Below are 15,774 nucleotides of genomic sequence, written 5' to 3'. Positions count from 1 at the left end.
TACATCCTAGAATTGGAAAATAAAATGATGAGACTGACGTCGACAGATGTAAGACAACTAGCTTTTGATCTTGCTACTAAGCTGAATGTAAATCACACATTTCATACAAAAAAACGTAATTTTTTTATTACATGAAAATAGTATTCTTGAGTTAAAATATTTTCATTTTTATTTTATAGGGCTTGCTGGCAAAGACTGGCTCATGAGCTTTATGAAGCGACATGAATTATTGCTTAGAAAAAGTGATCATACATCAACAGCAAGAGCCAATGGCTTCAACAAAGAAGCTGCTGACGAGTTTTTTTCTCTTTTTGATGGCGTTCTACAGCAGTAGAGGTTTGAGCCATAAGACATCTATAATGTAGATGAAACTGGCATATTAATTGTTCCAAAATCAAGCTCTACAGTTGTAGCCAAAAAAGGCAGGCGCTAAGTAGGGGGTCTAATAGCTGCTGAAAGAGGAGAAACAGTCACAGCTGAAATTTGCATTTCGGCTGCTGGTGTTTTCATGCCGCCTATGTTGATTTTCCCTAGGGTTAAATTCAACATCGATTTTTTAGAAGGAAAGCCACCTGGAGCTTGGGCTGAATTCCACAAGAGCGGATGGATCCAGTTGGATATTTTCACTAGGTGGTTTACGAAATTCGCGGAATTCTCCGGAGCTTCAAAAAAAAAAAACAGTTCTTCTGCTATTAGATGGTCACAGTACTCATGTAAAAAATTTACAAGTTCTTGAACTTGCAAGAGACAATGGTATTGTGATACTGTGTTTCCCGCCACATTGTACACACAAACTGCAACCACTTGATGTGGGTTGTATAAAGCCTATCAGTCATTTTTACACTCAGGAAGTGACATCTTTTCTCCGTCAAGGTGAACGAGTCACACTGAGAAGTGTTTTTTATGTTTTTGATAAAGCTTTCTTAAAAGCTGCCAAAGCTGAGACTACTGTTAACGCATTCAGAAAAACTGGAATCTGTCCATACAACCCTGATGTGTTTTCATCAGATTTTGATAATTTACAGGGGAATTCATCTTCTGTTAGTTTACATGCAAGCTCTAATTCCAGCATTCTTGGTATGAATAAGCAATTTATGTAATTTAAAAATTTTTCGTCATAACTTTTTTTTTTTTTTTTTAGAGTCATCAGATATGGTAGTAGAATGTTCAAACATCATAAAAAACATTGTTCACCCAGAGATAGAGAAAAATCCGTCAAGACCAACGAACAATGATTCAGTGTATTCTCAACAACATGATGTTATTAACAGCGAAAGAAATTCTTTCAGTGCGTCAGAACTTTTAATTGCAATACCTGTCTCTACCTTGCGAAATACAATTAATTTATTGGTATGTATTACACTTACTACATAAAAATAAAAAATAACTCTACATTAGGTATCAATCATAATTTTTTTTTTTAGAGTTCTTACTTGCCACAAGATTCTCAACCATGTCATTCATTAAGCCTGAATGATAATCAAATTGATAAGGAAGTCGTTGACACCCTATTTGCAAAGAATTTTACCAGTATACAATCATTAAATGGAAATGATGCTGTGAATTCTGCGGGTCATTGTACGAGTCCTACCAATATATTGATAGATATCACAACAAATTCAAACGAAAAAACGGTAAATATATCTAAAAATAGCTTAACGATAATCAATGAAAATAAAACAAAAGATAGAAGAGGTAAAGCCACCGTTCTCACATCTGATGAATACACAACAAATTTAATTTCTAAAAAAATAAAAACAACAAAAAAAATGCCTTCGAATAAGAAGACTAAGCCTAGGATAAAATCTAATATTCGTCTTGAACCACCTCTATCTTCGCATATTGTTTCATCACTGAAACGAAAAATGGAAAATGGCACTCCAACACTGGCTAAGCATATAAAAGTGTCAAACAAGTATGAATCAATTATTGATTCTCTCACTTCAGAGACGACCTCATTTTTGGAGAACCCAGATGACAATATTTTCGAAGCTTGTGATTCAGTGTTAGCTGAAGATATAAATAATAAGAGATCTCTTTTCCACAAAGAAAATATACAGATACACAATGATGTCTTATCACTCACTAATCCAAAAAATTTTTAATAAGAATTAAACTTGCAGTCTATTATAATTTCAACTTTATTTTTATAATATAATTAATCTAATTTCTTATTTTAATAATCTTTTTAGAAGTCTTTAGTCAAAGCTATAAATACAATTGAAGAAGAAATACACAATTATAAATTTTGTAAATCGTCGAAAATTAGTCAAAAAATTAGTTATGTTGTATATCTGAAATAGGGCAATGTTATATTTATTTGTATTTTTTATATGACAGAAAATTAGTAAATGTTCTTTAATAATTAAAGTAAGTGTACTGATGTACTATTGGTAAGCTGTGATATAGGAATGATTAAACTATAATAAAAATAAATCTTGTTCACAACAAAGTATACATTTTTTCATTTCGATTTCATTAAAATGTTTTAAATTTAAAAAGCTTAACTATTTCTAATGCACTGCATGCATGAAAAAAAAAAGTATTTTTGAGCAGATAGTTTGGCGCTTTGGGCAAATTTTAAATCGTGTTTCTTGTTCCTAAAGACATCTGTGCCCCACCCTAAGGGTGCCTGTACATGGAAGACCTGCTGTTTGGCAACTTCCCGTCAAAGCTCTGTGGCGGTACTATTTAAATTGAAAAGCTGTAATTTTGGTACTAAAATTAAGCATTTTAATGGTTATCAGTGGACAGTTATTTTTTTAAATTTCTTTCACAACGCTAAAAAAACAAATATGCCGCTTACATCATCTAACCTCAAACATTTGATTTTAGTTTTAATTAAAAAGAAAAATACTATGAACCAAGACACTTTAATCAATAGTAAAATTAAACGACTTTACATCATTTTTTGAGCATAAATTTGAATTTTGAAATTTCGCGCGCAGCACCAACTTCTAACTAGTACTTGATAGTACCACCTATCGCTCGCCAGGTAGCGACCAAAATCGCAAGTAAGAAAGCGACGTAAAGTATATTAGAAGGACTGTGTGACGACTGATAGATATCGATCCGAGTTATGCAAATACGTGTAATGCATACCTCCGAAGCCACTCAAATTGCTTAAAGTACATATTCAATAAATATCACTGTACCAATATAAGAAAATTTTTTACAACTTCTTTTTCCTCAAAAGCCTCTTCCTAATTCCTATCTTCGGTTCTGGGTGCTCATGACCTCCCCCCTTGTAACTCAGGAGTGGAGACAGTTGACCCCGGGCCAACAAATCGACGATTGTATCACCCAGGGATATGCAGTTGTCACCTCCATTGAGTTCCAACCCAGGAAGGCAACTCGAGACGTGGAGATCCAGTTTCCGGAGGATTTCTATGAAGGTATAACCCTTCCTTCCATCGGTCAGCACAGAAGTGAACCCACTCAGAGGATTCGGACCACCCCGCTAAAGCCGAGCACCTTTGTTCCTCGACGACCACCTCTACCCAGTACACCCTCGCCTGCTACAAGACCAGAGGTGGTGGCGGATTCCAAACCACTTATCTTGGAGTGTCGTCCAGGTATTACCCCCACTTCAAAACCCCGAGACCTCTAGATCTAGAGACGATCATCGAGGCGAGTCCAAGAGACCTTGGCGAGGGTAGGGGAGATGGTGACAGGTTATATGTTAAATTTGTAATATAAAAAAAAAAAAAAAAAAAAGAACACCCATTGGTCAACCTGGCGACCAACCCATCGAGGCCTCTACGCATCACTGCTTAAACGCCACATCTCTCCGATGGGTCAGATTCCGAGGAATCAAACAGAGCCACAACGCCAACAACATCGGACATAGTACCACCATCGTTGTTTAACCTAAAGGGAAGGCTTGAGACACTTGAGAGTGACTCTGATCTCTTTCCACCACACTTCCCTACACAAGGTCGTCCAACCCCAATGACCGCTTTTAACAGCTTCATCTGCCAGAAAGACATAGGGTAACTTAATTCCACCTGGAACCAGTGGCTCTGGTAATGGAATTTTTAATTTCTTTTCTCTCAAAAGTGTTCCTGTGCTACTGTTCTGAAACACTCCACCGTCACTTTGACGGCCAGCAGCCCCAATTTCTACAATTATAAATTTTTTTTAAGCATTAACACAAGCCTGGAGATGAATGCTGTGATGTCCTTTGTAGTCATAGAAATATGAACTACTATGAGGAGAAGCCTGATAAAAAAAAAAATTATTTATTTGTCTTAAAACACTTCTAACAATTAATGATAGTATATTTAATAGTAATAACCTCCATTGTAATTAATTTACTATCAATGCATCCTAAACAGTGTGGGAAGTTCCCCCTGCCATATTGGCCGTGATAGGATAGGGACCTTCCCATTTTTGTGCGAAGCTGGCACAAAACTGCTCTGGAGCCCTTGAGAGTGGGTGGTTACGTATGTAGATCAAGGTACCTGGTGGGTAGATAGGACGTGGTTGACCAGTCAGGTAGTGTTTCTTCTGGTACTGCTCTTGATGTTCTATGGCATCAATATGCTTCTTTTGTGGGCACTGTTCTGCCATTTGACGGGTTCTCCATTCCCCTGGTCGAGAGGTATTATGACCCAACAGCAGTTGAGCCGGAGATGCCCTGGTGGTGGCGTTGCGGCGATTTCTTAATTGGTATAATATTCGTGGTAAGTATACGTCCTATTTGCTGTGGAATTGCCCGTGCAAATGTAGACGAAGGCCCTTCTTTATCTCCTGATTTCAGCGCTCCGTAGGGTTTGCTCGAGGATGATAAATGGGAGTAGTCCAATGTTGAATTTCCCAACGCATACAAGCATCTTGCCAAAATTTACCGATAAATTTTCGACCATTGTCCGTTAGGATGATTCAAGGATATCCCTACCGACCGAAAATTTCATACTCCAGAAGCTGGGTGAGCCGGGGGGCTTCCAATGAACCCAGAGGAAAGGCCTCGACCCATCAACTGAAGAGATCCGTGACAACCAGTATGAAACGCCGTCCCCTAGAGCTCTTTGGATATGGACCCATTAGATCGATGGCTATGATCTCCCATGGGTGTTTGGGCTGATGTGGTCGCATAGTACCTAGAGCAGTGACTGCTTTTTTATAGTATGCGCACAGCCCACAGTCCCGGACATATTTCTTGATTTTGACATTTATCTCAGGCCAATCGTGGTAACCTTTGATACTGCGAGCCTTTTCCTCCATTCCTGGATGTCCCGGGTGGTGAGTGTCGTGGAACTCATAGAGCACTCGGGGTACCATGCTTTGGGGCACATAGACCTTCCAACTTGAGTCCTTTGTTGGTCGCTGCCATATCAAGTCGTCGACGAGTCCGTGACAAGACAAAAACTGGGTATCTGTTGGTAAGAGAGTCGGGCTCTCTGTTGCCTGAAGGATCTTGTGACAAAGTTTGAGACAATATGGGTCCTGGAGCTGTGCATTTTAAATTTCATTCAGTAACGAAGGTGTTTCGATTGCGCAACAGACAGGTACAGTTGGCGTTTCCTGAGAATTTGTTAGAGGCAGTATCTGGTCCACATCATCTAGGTTATCCGGCTCCTCTTCCACAGGATTCCGTGAGAGGAAGTCCGCCAGCTGGTTTTCTCGACCCGGACAGTGTTCGATGATGGGATTGTACTCCTGAAGTAAGATAGAACATCGCTTTAATTTATCTCGAGTTTCCTTAGCCGTGCGTAGCCAAGTAAGACCCTTGTTATCCGTTCGCAAGGTGAATGACCGATCCTCCAGAAAGGGTCGATATTTCTTAATAGCCCAAACCATTGCTAAGCACTCTTGCTCATTGCTATGATATTTTGCTTCACATGGATTGAATTTGGCGCTAGCATAACTGATAATACTACGCTGTCCATTGGGTCTGATCTGATATAAAACGGCTCCCATTCCACGAGCACTAGCGTTCGTCTGCAAGACACATGGCCAACCCTCATGTGGTCGAGCCAAATGTAGAGGTTTTGAGAGTTTTTTTTTGAGCCGCTCCATGGCTTTTTGAGCTTCTGGTGTCCATTTGTATGGCCATTTTATGCTAATGCGGTCCGAGAGAGGCGCTGTTATCTCGGAATAACGAGGCATGTATTCCCGGATCCATCCACTTGTGCCAAGAAAGGACTGCAGCTGTTTTCGAGTTTTTGGTACTGGTAAACTGCATAGCTTCTCAACATGCTCGGGTAAGGCTTTGTTCCCCTCGGTGGTGACTTGATGTCCTAGGTATGTCAACTCTGACACCCCGAAGACACATTTTCCGATGGCTACTGTGAGTCCATGGATTTGCAACCTCTCTAAGACAAGAGCGATATGTCTGAGGTGTTCTTCCTGTGTGTTGGAATAGACGATGATATCGTCCAGGTAGACAAGACAGAACTTCCCCAGGTATCCGGTAAGGACTTCCTGACTCATTAGCCTTTGGAAGGTTCCAGGTGCTCCTTTCAGCCCGAATGGCATAACTCGGAATTGGTAGCAACCACCGGTGTGTGTAGAGAAAGCTGTTTATTGCATAGACTCGGGTGCCATCGCTATTTGCCAATAGCCGCTTTTGAAATCCAACTTCGAGAACCAGATCGCTCTCCCTATATCCTTCACGGCGTGATGTATGTGGGGTACCCGTTGAGAGGTGTCTTTGGTAATCGAATTCAGCCAACTATAATCCACACAGAATCGCATGGTACCATCTTTTTGGGGTGTCAAGACGACAGGGGAGCTATATGATGAGAAGGATGGCTCGATGATGCCACCAGCTAGTATCTCTTGAACTTGCTCCTCGATGAGTTCCCTGCGCTTGTCTGAGCAAGGATATGGTGCTAACCGGAAATGTTGGTGTGGTCTGACCCGGATCTCATGTTGTATGGTGGGGGTTTGACATAACCCCCCCATCAAAGGTCCAAAGACTTCGGCATGTCCCTGCAATAATTTTAAGAGGCCAGTACGTTATTCTCCAGTGAATCCATGCTGAACTTGATCTAAGTTTAGAGCCGCCTGCTGACTCTCCCGAGACGGGCGTGACACAAATGGGACAGTTATTCGCTGGCCACTTCCGAAGTATAGCACTCTCCTCGTCAAATCCAAGATAGATTTCTTTGCGTACAGTGTTGTTAGGCCCAGGACCATTTGATGTCGTAGGTCTGGTGCTACGAGGAAGCTGAATTTGAATGACTTTTCCTGAATCCGTAGGTCAAGACAAACACTGCCGGAGGTCATGAGAGTTGCGCTACCACAGGCCAAGTCACACTGTTAAGTATAGGGTGTGATATTCTCTTGTCCTAAAAGTAGTGAGGGATGTACAAAATTGTCGGTAGACGCTTGATCAACCAGGGCAGCTACTTCTCGCACTTGGGTGGCCAAGGGTTTGGGTTGGCTCCTTTAGTCACTGGGGCTTGCTTGGCGTCTGAACCAGACTTCTTGCCCCGTGTCTTCGTGAGGTCTTCTTCGTCTTTTTCCAACTGGACTGCCATAGTGAGATGATCCGCGTAGGTCTTGAATGTGTGGCTTCGGAGAAACTGACGATTAGACGGTCGAATGAACTCTACGACCATGGTATTTATTACATCTTCCTCGGCTGCAGGGTTAATTTTTTTAAACAGAAGGTACTTCTCCTGCAGAAATGCTGCTACTGGTTCCTTCTCGGTTTAATGTTTGGAATATAGCTCGGAATGTAGTTTTCCCTGGATCGCCAGACTGTCGAAGCGTACCCAAAGAAGCTCCCCAAATTGTTTGAAGGTAAATGACAGATATTTATAAACCTGCCACCATTTTTTGGCATCGCCTCGAACCCCCTTTGTTGCTACTAAAGTCTGTTGGGTATCCAGGGTTCGATGAACCTTAAAATAGAGTTCAGATTGGGCGAGAAAGACCTCTGGGTCTTCATGGTTGCAAGCTCCATATGTAGGTAGCTCGGGTAACTGCTCCTAAGTCCTTTGCAGGAGTTTAGCTAGTAGTTCCTCGAGGCCGGTAATGGCAGGCAATGTACGGTGTATTTTTTTCTTCTTTGTTTTTTTTTATTTTCGAGCACCACTAGGTGTTTCTTCCCACCTAGAAGGAGTTTGGCTTGATGGCGAGTTAGGCGTTTATCAGTCGGTAATGCTGTTGGACTCGGTGTCACGTGGGCACACTGCTCGCGGGTTTCCCCCAGTAGCAGCTGAGAGTTCTTTGGAGATGGCCCCACATCGAGCGCCAAATTGTTAAAAGCGGCCGTTGGGGTTGCACGACCTTGTGTAGGGAAGTGTGGTGGAAAGAGATCAGAGTCACTCTCAAGTGTCTCAAGCCTTCCCTTTAGATTAAACAACGATGATGGTACTATGTCCGATGTTGTTGGCGTTGTGGCTCCGTTTGATTCCTCGGAATCTGACCCATCGGAGAGATGTGGCGTTTAAGCAGTGATGCGTAGAGGCCTCGATGGGTTGGTCGCCAGGTTGACCAATGGGTGTTCTTTTTTTTTTTTTTTTTTTATATTACAAATTTAACATATAACCTGTCACCATCTCTCCTACCCTCGCCGAGGTCTCTTGGACTCGCCTCGATGATCGTCTCTAGATCGAGAGGTCTCGGGGTTTTGGAGTGGGGGTAATACCTGGACGACACTCCGAGATAAGTGGTTTGGAATCCGCCACCACCTCTGGTCTTGTAGCAGGCAAGGGTGTTCTGGGTAGAGGTGGTCGTCGAGGAACAAAGGTGCTCGGCTTTAGCGGGGTGGTCCGAATCCTCTGGGTGGGTTCACTTCTGTGCTGACCGATGGAAGGAAGGGTTATACCTTCATAGAAATCCTCTGGGAACTGGATCGCCACGTCTCGAGTTGCCTTCCTGGGTTGGAACTCAATGGAGGTGACAACTGCATATCCCTGGGTGATACAATCGTCGATTTGTTGGCCCGGGGTCAACTGTCTCCACTCCTGAGTTACAGGGGGGGAAATCATGAGCACCCAGAACCGAAGATAGGAATTAGGAAGAGGCTTTTGAGGAAAAAGAAGTTGTAAAAAATTGTCTTATATTGGTACAGTGATATTTATTGAATATTTACTTTAAGCAATTTTACCGTCTTCAAGCGTCGTCACCTTGGACGGTCCAGATCACTGATCTCATTTTCTCTCTCTCTCTCTCTCTCTCTTCCTCTCTCTAACCCACTCGTATCCACTCTCCATTACCCGCACATCATCCCTTCATGCTTCCCAGTCCCTCCTCCCCGACCCAAACGTCTTCCTCTCGAACAACTAATCCTTGCTCCCTCACTCTTTTAGCAATCTCGACCCCTCGTTTACACTTCTTACTCTTTTTCACAACCCCAATGAAATCCCTAGTACCGTCAACCACACACACTCATCCACACGACCACTTTTTACCCTTATCCTCGAAACATCCTACACTCGCTCAACCTCACCTCGGAGCCATATACTATATGTCCCTCTCCCTCACTTTCCCACTAGTCGCTAACTTTACCACGCACTACGCGAAATACCTCCAGGCCACCATCTCTTCTATCTCTTTATTTTCCCTACTTTTCTCATACGACCTAGCTCGCACACGTCTTGTTTTCCCCTTAACTACACGTATATACACACACTCCTATATTCCTGGTGCATTAGAATTTCACAAAAGACACATAAAAAAAAAAGATCAATAATGACAATAATCACTACAAATTGACAACCCATCTATTTTCCCACCAACCTACCAATGCACACTAAAATGTACAAGTATAGATATATCTGCGCACACAGTATTAACGTAAACATCACTTATAGTCCTTTAATTACACATTTCTTCTTATTATTCTCGCTTTTACCGATCGCACTTCTCTCTGCTCGTCTCACTGGCTATATGTCTCCGGCATCCTCTCTTCTTTTCTTGCATAAAACATAACAAAACACAAACACACGTACACAGGGCATTAAAACGAGCCTAAAACCTCAAATTTTACATCGAGTTGAGTCTTGGTGTTTTTCGGCTCAAAATGAAAAATGACCCCGTCATAGTGTAATACTAACAGAAAAATAAGAGTGATTTGGGATAAGAATACCACTGATCTTTACTCTTTTATACAGCAACCTTATTTAAATAAAAAAATAAAAAAAAGTAAGACAAATCAATCAGAAGCACAACGCTAACACAAGTTGACAGTTAGTACGTATATTTTTTTGTTGAGACTTTTAGATTTACCACAAAAACCCTGCCATTAAGGTTTATCTACTGCTCTAGTCAAGTAGGAGAATTTCACTTGTGTATGTATACGTATATACGTACATCAGTGTTAGTATTCTGCTACCGTCTGTCATTTATAACCAAGAAGCTGATTTTCACGTCTTCCTCGACAAATATCTTTGGAAAATGCCTCATTACCAGAATTTTACGTGATAGGATTGAGAAGAACAGAGATTTTTCTACAAGTACATCATAATTTGTCTGCACAGGTTTTTTATTGTGAGTTGTACAATGCCTGTAAAGCTTATCCCCTTAAAAACAGCTTTTTACAAACCTTAAATGTTAGGTAAGTTTGATGTATTGAGTTCATATTTCGTAAGGAATTTTGGAACCTTTATAAACACTGGCAATAACTAGTATTCTTCCTAATGAATCTGTAGCCTTCAAAAGTTTTGAAATCAAAGTATAAAAACGGTCTTTTTTTTTTTTTGTTTTTTGTTTTCTTTTTTTTTGTGCAGCATACATTTCGTATGACATTCGTAGTATAATACTGTTTTGTAGTCAGACTTTAACAAAATCAAGCTAAGTAATATTGCCTTTTGCCCTGACATTTTATATACTTTCTACATAACAAGGCATGAATGTATTTAATGTGAGGTTTGCATGAAATACCAGTCAAAAGTCAATATTACTTAGTTTGATTTCGTTAAAGTATGAATACTAAACAGTATTATACTACGAATGTCATACAAAATATATGCTGCACAAAAAAAAAAAAAAAAAAACTTGACCGTTTTTAAATTTTGATTTCAGAACTTTTAAGGCTATAGATTCATTAGGAAGAATGCTATTCGTTGCCAGTGTGTATAAAGGTTCAGAAATTCCTTACGAAATATGAAGTCAATACATCACACTTACCTAACATTTGAGATTTGTAAGAAGCTATTCATAAGGGAATATCATAACTTTCCAGGAAAATACCATTTTTAAATGTTTAATTTAAAAAACTTAATGACATTAGATGTTGCTCATACTAGAAAGTACTGGATAGAAACAAAGTCTGTAAAACATAGCTACGATGATCTACAACCATCCCACGGAATTTCTAACAAAATTTGCTCATTTAAAGATATTTCAAATATATTTGAATGCAGTTAATTTTGTCATACAGTTTCTTGATTCACCAAATAAAATAAATTGTCTTAAAAAATACAGTTTCAGGATTTTTATCTAAGATGCTCTTTTCTCTTTTTTTCTTTTATTAAACTTCTTTATCATATTATTCTTAGCAATTTTTCTTTAAGCTAACAACATACATTAAATTACTTCTTCCAACAAATTTTTTAGATAAAACACTTGGTAATCATAAACATCAAAAATCCTAAATTTGTCATTTATTTCAACTACCTTTAATCATTTTGTCTTTTATATAAAATAAAATTTAAATATTCTAAATTACAGTTAATTATTTAATACCTAAGGTTTCCTCACAGTAAAAAATTATTTATGACTACGTACGAAAATCGTAAAAGTGGTATGTGAGTTACTAAAAGAACTGTTTTTATTGAACGATTTCCTATTTTACTAGTACTTAAAAAATTGATTATTAATGTATGATTATTTACTATCCAGATCGATAAATCAAATAAGGCTTAGATTTACAGCTTGTTATCTAGGGCACTCTAGAAAATTATTAAAGTTTCTAATCTAATCGATCAGACTATGTTGATACTGTTACAGATGTGTTGCACGATTCATTATAAATAGCCAAAAAAAGTGTACTAAAAAAACAATAAAGTTTATAATTAATAATTAATTTATTCATTACAAATTTTCATTTCGATACTGAAATTAATGTGTTCGCATTTAAGGCACACAAAATTCAGGGTTAAGATAAATAGGATATTGAAGTATTCTTGATATTAACATTTTTATTCATTTTCAAAATTTTCCCTTGGTAGGTGTCCTACCTTAACAACACCTCATCTTGTCAGTCGTTGCTTGAATAGCTAGGTACATTTTACATGGTTATAAGTGCGTACATATACATTTGAACATGATTTGCCACATATATCTCCATTATTTGTATTATTGATCAATTACATGATGATTTTACTATGAGAGAGTCATATCCACCACCCCCCTCTTCTGAGGCATCGTTGCGTCTTGCTACAAACTGCATATCTGCATGCCACGGTGAAATGCTATATACTGGTAGCCTATTTATTTATATGATATCCTAGTGATTAGGTTATATTATAAACACTATCTAGTAATCTACTATAATCTGCTATAATCTACTGTGAATTTGTGAAATTAGGAAGTACCTGTAGCTAATATCACACTGTTGGCAGCTCTGTTTGATTTTAAGAACACGTCTATACTAATTATACACAGAAAAAATTTGGCTTGCAGCTAAGTTAACGATTGGACCATTTCTCGGAGACTGAGCCTGAAAAAATCTTGTTTTGACCATTTCGAGAAACACATGTCTCGTTTTCGTTGTCCTAACAACTTTTTGACCTATATTTTTTGGTAAAGCTGTGAACTAGGATTAAAGAGACTCAATTAAACCAAAATACATCAGGCATACCGGCAAAAATACTTATTTTCGGTATTTGGGAATTCGAGTATGCAAATCTAAAGTAAATAGTAGCGTCGTTGCTGAGGCTTCGTCTGCTTTCTCAAACTTACCTCGTCGCGCTCCCGCGCGACTTGATATTTTGATGTTCTGCCACATAAGCTCGTGTCAAAGGTACAACTTTGAGCTGAAATATCTCTAGATTTTGCTCCAATTGGGGTAAAAACAAAGACACTGTTGGATTAAGTGGATCCAAATCTATTAAACGAAACATATTTTATCCTGTAGGTTTTCGCAAGGAAGCTACTTTAATCCATGCAATCAATATACCATCCCATAAAAATTGGGTTAAATATTACTTACGTACAAATAAGTTATTTATTTTTAGTTATTTACTTGTGAGGCAATTTTTATCAGATGACGTTTTAAAAAAATAAATACTTTTTTTTGTTCTTAGCAGCAAATAAATATCATATACATTAATAATAAGTTATTAATGATAAATGAATGAACAAAACATGATTAAAAAATCACATTAAAAAACCTTTGGCTACTCACTGAAAAAGAACCTCAAGTGACATAAATTTACAAACTGAAGTCATTTCGATACTGCACCAGATGATAATACGACGTCAAATTCTATGCATCTGGTTTTCATAACAATAGAGAGAGCTTAACTTCTTTTACTTTGTTGTAGTGTACAAGATATACATGCCCTAAAATTACTTAACTCATTTCTTCTAATAGAGAGCATTATTCTTATTACCTTTTCAAAACATTCGTACAATCATAAAGTCATTGATTATCAGTCAGCGTTACAAAAAATTGTCAACTTGAGCGGTAGCTGTCTTCACTATGACAGTAAATAACGTTTTAAAAATTGAAGTGGTACGAACAAACACACCACAGTCGTACCTACTCGGTGACCTAAGCTGAATTAGATACATGTATAAACAGAAACCTACACTTGTAGGTACTGTTTATCTCAAGTAGCAAATACCTCAGTAAAATTTAATAGTTTTATGGATATACAACACAACCAAAACTTTAAAGTTTGATTATTGACTTTTGATTGAGTAACAATTGAATTGGTAAAAATCATAATCTAACGCTACTTAGGGGTACATTAAGGTTAAATTTCTTTAATAAAATTGTATACCTATAAAAATTGGATGAAGAAGAAATCATAATTTTAAATAAAAAGTTACGAAATTGATAGAGAAGAAATTTCAAAAAATACTTTGAATTAGCTTAAAAAATTTTTCTATCTTCTTTATTTTTTTACATCCATCGATGGTTGTAAAAATCTTTTACCTTATTGTATCCTCAAAATTTGTTTCTGGTTTATTACCTATTTTGAACAAATTAGAAAAAAAATAACAGTAATCTAATTTCTAATACAAATTTCTAATATGTAATGGTATTGGTCGTCACTTCATGGAGATCCATGTCAGGTTAATAAAATAAATGAACGACTTTTTATTATTAGTCAATCTTTACTTTTTCAATCTTTACAAATTTTACGGCCATTTTGCTATCAAAGTACCTTCTTTAAACGCTTGTACAACAAGACTTATTAATACACTATCTACACATTCAAAATTTACACAATTATAATAATGATACATAAATAAATCATTACACATTGTACGTAGTCAACATACATACATTATAAACGATACAGATTTAGTAAAGGAATTATTTAAGTTCAACATATTCAATAAAACATCTGAATTTTCTAATTTATTAATTTCTAATAATTCTAATAAATCCAATTTTGTACTTTTATTACATACATGTAAGATCTGAAAATTTTTATCGAAAGTGTTATAACAGTCAATCAGATGGCTAGCACAACCAGAAGTATTTGATTTTTTTTTCATAGGCATTTCTGTGTTCTTTTATCCTACATTTAAAGGCTCTCTCTATCTGTCCTCTATATTTTTTGTTACAAGACCCACTTCTGAATTCGTAAACGCCAGATTTATTTTCTTTTTCTATTCTTTCTCTATGATTTTTAATAATTGTTTGTGAGCTTTTATAAGTTTTGAATGCTATTTGTATATTGTACTTATTAAAATATTTTTTTCTTTCTTGTGATAGTTTCCCGTTGTATGTAATAACAAAGTATTTATTATCTTTTGCGGGCACAATTTTTTGTTCAAGCGTCTGAAGAAGGTACTGTGATACCGAAACGACCGTAACGTTTGTTACGAATAAAATAAAGTGGAGGTCGACAAATAGTAAAAAGTCATTTATTTATTTTATCAACCGAATAATCATTCCGTCACAAAAAACAGTCTACGAACTAAAGTTTGCCATAAAATTAAGTATATAAGTAATATCTTAACAGCAAATATTTACTTAGGTAGATTAAGTTTTACTTAGGTACAAAAATCAATTACATTTATCAGAGTATATTAGGTATAATAGAGTGTGCATTTGTGAACTTTTTTTTTTATTCATACTTTTTTAGTTATGATACGGTAATACGCGATTTTACCACCCTAGCTTACAAGAGTTCGTAATTTATAACTTTTTTGAAAATAAAGAAAAAAAAAGAATGCTCAGAGCATAAAGCGTCTGTGATATGTTAACCTTCTAGACTACGTAAAGAAGGACGGCGCTTAACTGTTTTTCTCAGTGCAACCGCCACGTCACGTGTATATGTAGGTACTTATATAGCTTTGCTATGTATAAGCTAATATCTATACGACTCGTAGCATTAACAGCGCAGTAGACGCTTCAAAGAGAGCTGACTTGTTTATTATTTACCGGGGCTGAGAGCCTCCTACTTCTATATAATAGGTAATGGCAGCAGCAACAGTAACAACGCAAAGGCTCTGTATGCGCCTGATCCAAGCGCGGACGACAGACACCGACTTGATTTTCCTGTCAATAAATCAACGCGTGCATGGCCTCGGCATTTCTACCTAGGCAGTGTCGACCGTCCGACCAATGGACCAATCCACCAACCAAGTCGCTAACCAGCCAACCAGCTGGCAGCGCCAGTAGCCGCTCCCTAC

Source organism: Copidosoma floridanum, unplaced genomic scaffold (genome assembly GCF_036245765.1).
Source record: "Copidosoma floridanum isolate Cflo_tuat_1 unplaced genomic scaffold, Cflo_Japanese_pri ptg000001l, whole genome shotgun sequence".
Taxonomy (NCBI): Eukaryota; Metazoa; Arthropoda; class Insecta; order Hymenoptera; family Encyrtidae; genus Copidosoma; species Copidosoma floridanum.
This window is presented reverse-complemented; position numbering follows the sequence as displayed.